At 39.3% G+C, this 9,613-nt stretch overlaps 1 protein-coding gene and 1 non-coding gene across 2 annotated transcripts in view; both read right to left on the bottom strand.

Annotated features, from left to right (window-relative positions):
• The window catches only part of LOC103088306 (zinc finger protein 33B-like), a 77,316-nt gene that overhangs the window by 35,955 nt on the left and 31,748 nt on the right, over positions 1-9,613 (bottom strand). The window lies entirely within an intron of this gene.
• Positions 1,815-1,887, bottom strand: TRNAG-CCC (transfer RNA glycine (anticodon CCC)). Its single transcript has one exon. It is a non-coding gene; the product is annotated as a tRNA-Gly (tRNA).

Below are 9,613 nucleotides of genomic sequence, written 5' to 3'. Positions count from 1 at the left end.
TAGCCAAAAAAAAAACCAAGTCAGTACCTTATGTAAACTGTTTGATCTACATGAAGTAAAATCTCAAGTTTTGTTTTGTAATTTTTTTTTTTTTTTTTTTTTTTTTGCGGTACACGGGCTTCTCACTGCTGTGGCCTCTCCCGTTGCGGAGCACAGGCTCTGGACGTGCAGGCTCAGTGGCCATGGCTCACGTGCCTAGCCGCTCTGCGGCATGTGGGATCTTCCCGGACCAGGGCACGAACCCATGTCCCCTGCATCGGCAAGCGGACTCTCAACCACTGCACCACCAGGGAAGCCCTTAGTTCAGTAACTTTTATGTATATGAAGATATCTCATTAAGTCTCAGCAGTGACTCCTGTTAATAGAATGTGTATTTAAGTGCAATACTTTTAAAATTATAATGCATCTTTTCCTCCTATTTCTGAATGGATTTGGGTTTTACTGAACTAATCTTTCAGAAAGAAGCTAAAAATGTTTTTGTAAATTTTTCAACTCATGGTCAGCCAAATTTTACATTAGGGATACATTTATTTATAGGAAAAACCTAAGTTCATTTTTAAAAACAGCTGAAAACACCCTACACAATTTAAAAAGTGCTATGTAAAGAAACGTCTGTCTTAGTGTTGTTTTAGCAGATTGCAGAGCTGTCTGAATTTGTATTTTGTATGAGAGTCCTAAACATTCTTCACTACCTTTTTCTTTCTGGTAGAAGCAATGTGATATAGAGGTTAAGAGTGTGGACTCTGGACTCCTACTGCCCAGGCTCAGTTTCCAGCATGAAGCATGCACTTAACCTGTCTGTGCCTCAGTTTCCTTTTCTGTAAAAAAAGTGATAATAACAATATGTTAGGATTGCTGTGAGGTGTAAATAAGTTAATATTTTTAAAGCACTTAGAATAGTGTCTGAGACACAGGAAGAGCTGTATGTTAGATACTATCATCATTATAATTTGTATTTCTTGAATTATGTTGCAAAATAAATAAAAGGTTGACTACCAGCATTCATCCCTCACTTTACTGCTGTAGTGCCTTGGTTTGGTTTGGTTGTACATTTTTCCACAAGTGATTCAGATCTGGCCCACTGCCTGCAAGCTAAGAATGGTTTTACGTTTTTGAATGGTAGAAAAATTAAAGAATAGCTTGTGACATGTGAAAATTATATGATATTCAAACTTAAGTGTCTATAAATACAAATTTTATTACAACATTAATACAAAAACAAAGCAAAAAACAGTCGTACTTGTTTTGCCTGTGGCTGCCTTCACATTACAGTAGCAGAGGTGAGTGTTATGCCTCACATGCCTAAGATGAGCCTAAGATAGTTATTATCTGGTGCTTTACAAATTTAAGTTTTCTTAGAGCTGAAAACATCACAGCCAATGTAAAGGTATACTTTTATATATGGTATGTGTTTCAGAAATGATGCATATAGCAATGTGGGTTGGTGGGGGTTTTTCCAATATATTATGTGCATTATATTTATATGTTACAAGACTAAGCATTAGAATTTTTTTTCAAATGTGTTTTACATGCTGGATCGTTGTAACATCAAAGCAAATTTCCTGATGGAATGTAGCAGTAAATTATGAAATAAACATTGTCTAAAATTAAGTGATCCCTACTCACAGTATTCCTGTATTTTCTTCCATGTCAGTGGCCAGTATTCCCTGTATCATTTAAAAATATATATTTATTTATTTTGGCTGAGCCAAAATAAGCCAGGTCCTAGTTGTGGCACGTGGACTTCTTAGTTGTGGCACACAGACTTCTTAGTCGCAGCATGCAGACTCTTAGTTGTGGCATGCGGGATCTAGTTCCCCGACCAGGGATCGAACCCGGGCCCCCTGCATTGGGAGTGCAGAGTCTTACCTACTGGACCACCAGGGAAGTCCCCCTGTATCGTTTTTTAATTTTCTCACTATCTCATAATAAACTACATCTTTATGTCATACTTAACTAATGCAACCCAATAACAAAAGCAAAATAGAATACCCAACTCCACCAGCTACATTACTAGTAAAATTATTTTATTGCCCACGCTTCATAGAATTGTTAAATGCTGCTCCAATCTAAATTCTGCCATCTTGGACCAATGCAGCCTGTGGTGGGGGCCTTGGAGGGCAGGGGACCCAGCCTGGGAGCCCAGCAGGCTTCCTGGGCCTGAATGGGCAGAGCAAATGCCTTCTGCTGCTCCTCTCCTGCTCCTCTGGTCCTGGAGGGCCCCTCCTGCCTGCCTCTCCTGTTCTCCCCCGTCCTCCTTCCTATGCTCCCAGGATCAACACGGCCCGGAGTGGGCCTCTGGGGGCACAGGACCTGGGCTGAGAGCAGGGCAGACTTCCCTGGCCGGCTGGGCAGGGGAAATGCTCAATGTGCTCCCCACTGATCTGAGCCCCAGAGGGTCCCTCCAGGTGTGGGAACCCCTCCCCCTTCTCAGCCACCCCTCAGGGGTGCCAGTCCTGTCAGGCCTCCACTTCTGCACACCCCCCAGTCCCCGCACATCCTACTGGTTCACTTGGGGTTCCTCACATCTTGGGTGTTGAGGTGCCCCACCAGCATCTGGCAGGCACCGGTGTTGTGGGGAGACACTAACTCTGAGTCTTCCCACACCACCATCTTGACTCTGCCTTGGAGGCATAAGAAGGAAGCCAGGACGAGAACAGGAGACACAGGCGGGTGGGGCCCTCCAGGACTGGAGTGGGACAAGGAGCAGAGGACGTCTGCCCCACACACTTGGGCCCAGGAAGCCTGCTGGACTCCGAAGCAGGGTCCCCCACCCTTTGAGAGCAGGGGCACGCCTGGGCCCCTTCTGTTCCGCTGAGCTTAAACCCCACCCCCCCACACCCCCCAGGGCCTTTTCTAGCCCTGTATCTCCTAAGCATAAACCCTGCCCACCACCCAAACACTGCCTCTGATTAGGCCAGGCCCTCCACAGCCAAGGCCTTTTTCACCTTTTTGTTGTTGCTGTTCTCCTCTTTTTTACTATTGTGGTTTTACCTTCCGGTTGTTGTTTCATCTATATTTCTATTTTTATATTCTAATATATCTGTTAGTTTCCCAGTCTAATTTTATATTTTATTCTTTGTTACTGTTCTTTTTTTTTTTGGCCACCCCATGTGGCTTGCAGGATCTTGGTTCACAAGCTGGTGGTCAGGCCAAGCTCCTGCAGTGGGAGCTCCAAGTCCAAACCACTGGACAAATAGAGAACCTCAGACTCCAGGGGATATTCGTTGGAGTGACGTCTCCCAGAGGTCCTCATCTCAGCACCAAGACCCAGCTCTACCCAACAGCCTATACACTCTGTTGGAAGCCTCAGGTCAAAGAACCAGTAAGACAGGAACACAATCCCACACACCAAAAAAAAAAAAAAAAAAAAAAAAAAGCAAAAAAATATGTCACAGATGAAGAAGCAAGGTGAAAACCTGCAACAGAGTAATGATACTAAAGATGATCCAGAATCTTGGAAATAGAATGGAGGCACAGATTGAGAAAATACAAAAAATGTTTAACAAAGATCTAGAAGAACTAAAAAACAACAAACAGAGATGAACAACACAATAACTGAAATGAAAAATACAACAGAAGAAATCAATAACAGAGTAACTGAAGCAGAAGAATGAACAAGTGAGCTGGAAGACAAAATGGTGGAAATAACTGCTGAGGAGCAGAATAAAAAAAAAAAGAATGAAAAGAATTGAAGACAATCTCAGAGACCTCTGGGACAACACTATACACACCAACATTTGAATTATAGGGGTCCCAGAAGAAGAAGAGAAAAAGAAAGGGTCTGAGAAAATATTTGAAGAGATTATAGTGGAAAACTTCCCTAACATGGGAAAGGAAATAGTCACCCAAGTCCAGGAAGTGCAGAGAGTCCCATACAGGATAAACCCAAGAAGAAACACACCAAGACACATATTAATCAAACTAACAAATATTAAATTCAAAGAAAAAATATTAAAAGAAGAAAGGGAAAAACAAAAAATAACATAAAAAGAATCCCCATAAGGTTATCAGCTGAATTTTCAGCAGAAACTCTGCAGGTCAGTAGGGAGTGACAGGATAAACTTAAAGTGATGAAAGAGAAAAACGTACAACCAAGATTACTCTACCCAGCAAGCATCTCATTCAAATTTGACAGAGAAATCAAAAGCTTTTCAGACAAGCAAAAGCTAAGAGAATTCAGCACCACCAAACCAGCTTTACAACAAATGCTAAAGAAATTTCTCTTGGCAGGAAACACAAGAGAAGAAAAAGACCCACAAAAACAAATCCAGAACAATTAAGAAAATGGCAATAGGAACATACATATCGATAATAACCTTGAGTGTAACTGGATTAAATGTCCCAACCAAAAGACACAGGCTGGCTGAATGGATACAAAAACAAGACCCATATATATGCTGTCTACAAGAGATCCACTTCAGATCTAGGGACACATATAGAATGAAAGTGGAGGGATGGAAAAAGATATTCCATGCAAATGGAAATCAAAAGAAAGCTGGAGTAGCAATACTCATATTAGACAAAATAGACTTTAAAATAAAGACTGTTAAAAGAGATAAGGAAGGACACTACATAATGATCAAGGGATCAATGCAAGAAGAAGATATAACAATTATAAATGTTTATGCACCCAACACAGGAGCACCTTAATAAATAAGGCAAATGCTAACAACCGTGAAAGGGAAAATCGACAGTAACAAAATAATAGTAGGGGACTTTAACACCCCACTTACCTAATGGACAGATCATCCAAACAGAATATAAATAAGGAAACACAAGCATTAAATAACACAATAAACCACATAGATTTAATTGATATTTATAGAACATTCCACCCGAAGGTGGCAGAATACACTTTCTTCTCAAGTGCACACTGAACATTCTCCAGGATAGATCACATCTTGGGTCACAAATCAAGCCTTGGAAAATTTAAGAAAATTGAAATCGTATCAAGCATCTTTTCTGACCACAACACTATGAGATTGGAAATCAATTACAGGAAAAAACTGTAAAACACACAAATACATGGAGGCTAAACAGTGTGCTACTAAATAACCAAGAAATCACTGAAGAAATCAAAGAAGAAATAAAAATATACATAAAAACAAATGACAACAAAAACACAATAACCCAAAACCTATGGGATGCAGCAAAAGCAGTTCTAAGAGGGAAGTCTATAGCAACTCAATCTCACCTCAAGAAACAAAAATCTCAAATAAACAATCTAACCTTACACCTAAAGCAACTAGAGGAAGAAGAACAAAGAAAACCCAAAGTCAGTAGAAGGAAAGAAATCATAAAGATCAGAGCAGAAATAAATGAAAGAGAAATGAAGAAAACAATAGCAAAGTTCAATAAAACTAAAAGCTGGTTCTTTGAGAAGATAAACAAAATTGATAAACCCTTAGCCAGACTCATCAAGAACAAAAGGGAGAGGACACAAATCAACAAAATCAGAAATGAAAAAGGAGAAATCACAACTGACACTGCAGAAATACAAAGGATTATAAGAGACTACTACAAACAACTATATGCCAATAAAATGGACAACCATGAAGAAATGGACAAATTCTTCAGTTTGTCCATTTGATCTAGGTCATCTAGATTGTTGTCATGCAACTGCTCATACTATTCTTGTATAATCCTTTCATTTCTGTAAAATCATTAGTAATATCCCCACTTTCATTTCTGATATTAGTAATATGAATTCTTTTTAAAAAGTCAATCTAGCTAAATAAAGGTCTGCCAATTTTGTTGATCTTTTCAAAGAACTTTTTTACATTTTGTCTTGTTTTTCTATTTTATTTATCTCAGCTGTAATCTTTATTGTATCCATCTGATCTATGAATGTGAGATGTTTTTCCCAGGTACTTAAAGGTCATTTCAAAGTTTCTTTCAACAATGTTTTGCATTTTTCAGATTATAAGTTTTGCAGTTCTTTTGTCAAATTTACTCCTAAGTATTTTATTCTTTTTGATGCTATGTAAACAGAATGACTTTTAAAATTTCATTTCTGAGTTGTTATTTGCAAATGTGTAAAAATACAATTGAGTTTTCGTATATTGATGTATCCTGCAAACTTGCTGAACTGGTTTATTAGTTCTAATTGTTTTTTAGTGAATTAAGATTTTCTATATATTAGATCATGTCACCTGTGAATACAGATAATTTTACTTTAATTTTCTATTGGTGTGTTTGTAGAATGTTTTCCATACTTTTGTTTTCACTCATTGTATATGACTATGTTTTATATCTATTGTAAATAAAATGTAGTTACTATTTTTAAATGGGGTCTGTAAAATTCTGTACTCTAGTCAATTTACAATTACTGTAATTAATACTGATATATTTAAAATTCCATCTACTCTGTACCTTCTATTAATTTTACCTCTCCTATCCATTCCCTTCCTTTTTCTCTTCTTTTATGAATTCTTTTAGATTATTTTTTCCCAATTTTACATTTAACCCTCAATGTGGTTAGTCCACAATTCTGCTTTGTTGGGTTCTACTGGATCAGTCCATAGTTCCACTTTGAGAACTGCTGGTTTTGTTGGTGTACAGCTAAGGCCTTCTCTTGGCCACTCCAAAGGACCATTTCTTTGATTACTGCTGGTGTCCACAGTTCTGTTTCTTCAATTACAGTTGGTTTCTGCTAATGTACACATGACGTAAAGGAATAACAGATCTGTTATTAATGGGAATCTCACTGAGAAACCAAACCTTCAAAATTGGTGAGCATGGGTTGAACGCTTAAATGGTGTGTTTGCCACCTAATTCTTAAGACTCCTGTGCTAAAATAAGCTAGTCATGGAATGGGTTAGATTGACACTAGGTCAGCTGTCAACCTCGAGAAAATTTCCATGCAATGAGGTACACTGTAAAGCACTGCAAAATCCCCAACTCAATGGCACATCCCTCTTAGGTATTAATATGGTTCTGAGAGGTCCAAGATTAGTTAAAGAAATGGGATCTTCAAGTTTCAAAGAATTGAGTGTGCCACCTTCCAGCACACCTCAAGAACTGTGCTCCTAAAAGCTGTGGTCCCAAAAATGGCAAAATTTTACTAAGATAACCTAGAATTACAATGGCCATTATGGGGAATGTTCCAATTAGATATGATCATTCATTTGAGAAGTACACTTGAAAGCAAGGGCTCCCAAATCAAACAAACAGAATGGGATACTTATTTTATATGCAGAAGCCTCCAAAAGACTTCAAGATTCCAAAATAGCATCACTGAAAGACTCATTACAAAGGCTAATGAAAAATTAAAGACACAAAATGTACATAAAACAAAAGACTAAATGACTGATGTGTCTCCGACCACTCCCCTTCTACCCTCATTTACCTGAGTACTCAGTGTACTAACTCTCTATCTTAATTGCCTTTCCACTCTGAAGACATTGTAAGGCTATAAACAGAAGACTACCAAGTTAGTCACCTTATAGCTGCAACAGCTCCAAGGTCAGAAACCTAGAACACCTGAGCCTCCCCTGTTGCACCCTCCTAGGGGTCCATCACCAAAACACTGGCCCAGAAACTAGTGTCTCATTTGTAATAAACTGGGATAGTGGAAAAAAGATTGTCCTTTGTCAAATCCTTCCATAAAAACTTGAATGCCCCCATTTTCATCCCCAAAGTAGACACCATATGGGGCACTCCCAGGGCTGACAGGACTCTGAGGAATCCTCCAGCAAACTTCTAGCAATTATTCCCTTAAACAGCTAAGAGAAACTGAGACAGGAACGAAGTGGGGCAGGGCACAACCACTAAAAGAATGAGAAGGGGGACATGGACTTTAAGAAAAACAGAAAATGACAGAAACTTATTAGAACCAACTAGGCCCAAGATGGCAGAAGATCTGACTTCCAGGAGACCTTATGCCTCATTGTACGCTCACTGTAATACATAAGCATGCTAAATGACACACCCACCAGTGCCACGACAGGCACCATGACAGTTCTGAGGCTGACCATAAAAGGCCAGAAAGTGGGCAGTGGCCCAATTCCTGGAAATTTCCATCCTTTCCCCAAACTAGTTAAAACATTTCTCCCACTCATTAGCATATTAAATTACCCAGCTCATAAAAACTAACAACCCTATACCCCTGGGCCACTCTCTGAGCCCGTCTGCATTCTGCCTATGGAATATGTATCTCTCTAAATAAACTTGCCTTAACTTTACTTTGGCTCACTCTTGAATTCTTTCCTGCTTGAAGCTAAGGACCCTCACTTGGTGGTCCATCCCAGGGATTCACTCACACGTCCCAGGACATGACATTTCTCTCTCCTGCAACAAAACTAAAAATTAGTGGAAAACTGCCTAAGTATGGCAGGTTCTGGGGCAACTCTCTCTCTACACAACTTGCTCCACAGCCTATAGATGGGATCCTAGGAAAACTGGCAGAGCCAGCAAAGGGTGAGAATTCTTACCAGAGTCAACTGTCCTAGATCTATGAAGTGCCTGGTTGAGAGAGAAAGATAAAATTTCATATTGTCCCTTTCTTTCCAAATTCAGATTCTTGTGAATTTGGTTTTGAGATACCCATTGGTTGTCATCCATTCTCTTCCAAGGACAACTACTGCCTTCTTGTTTGTCTTATATTGTGTTCTGAGAACCTGGCTTGGTTTTCTGCATGCCTGGGACATGGAAATTGTTGGTTCTTACATATGCAGGCAACTCAACAGTCAAGCTGGAGGCCAAAAAATGTGGCCTGACAGAAAAGGTGGGTTGCACCCCATTTGCGGCTAGGATCCTATCAACCATTGCTAGCTCCCACAGGGACTGTCTTACTTTCTTTTGGCTATCTTTGGGACTGGTTCTGCATCTTGGGAGGGCAGTATCTTTTGCACCCGCTTTTTGGGAGGCCTCTTGTGTCCAAGAGGTTATTCAATACTGACAGGTATATTTACTGTTTGTCTCAGCTGAAACCTGATAAGATATTGGGAAAAAAATATTTTTTAAGGGGCACTATGATCAAAAGTTGGCCAAACTAGAAGCTGATATTCAGAGCCCCATAGGAACTTTTTAAAGGCCTTCTCCCCTAAGCTAAAATGAAACTGTGTACCCAGAGGAAAGAAAAGCATTCCAAAGGGAAACAGCTCTAAATCAAGACCAATGGAATCTTTTGATTTCCATCTTGGTTGAGGATCTCCTCTATAACATAAGGGAGCAAGCTAAAGATAATACTGTCTGATGAGTGGGTTAGCTTCTTGATGTCATTCAGGTTGCAACCCAACTCTCTAAGGAATTAAGAACAACTGTCCTTGTCTTACAAATTTAGTCCTGGCAAGAACAAAAATGCAGCTGTAGAAGCAATTCAAAGCCCACCTAACCTTTTTACCAATCCCAAAAACTTCCCTATTCATCTCAAAAGTGTTATAGATATTGTAAAATATCTGGACTCAGGGAACAAAAGTCCTTCTTGGTAGAATTTGTATTCTTTATATATATATATATATATATATATATAAAATTTTTTTAAGAGTTGGCCCTCTCTTTTTTAAAAAAAATATGTATTTATTTATTTGGTTGTGCTGAGTCTTAGTTGAAGCAGGCGGGCTCCTTAGTTGTGGCTTTTTGGGTCCTTTTTTTTTGCCCACCCCCCCTC

The sequence above is a fragment of the Lipotes vexillifer genome, unplaced genomic scaffold, assembly GCF_000442215.2.
Source record: "Lipotes vexillifer unplaced genomic scaffold, Lipotes_vexillifer_v1.1 scaffold1268, whole genome shotgun sequence".
Lineage (NCBI taxonomy): Eukaryota > Metazoa > Chordata > Mammalia > Artiodactyla > Lipotidae > Lipotes > Lipotes vexillifer.
This window is presented reverse-complemented; position numbering and strand designations above follow the sequence as displayed.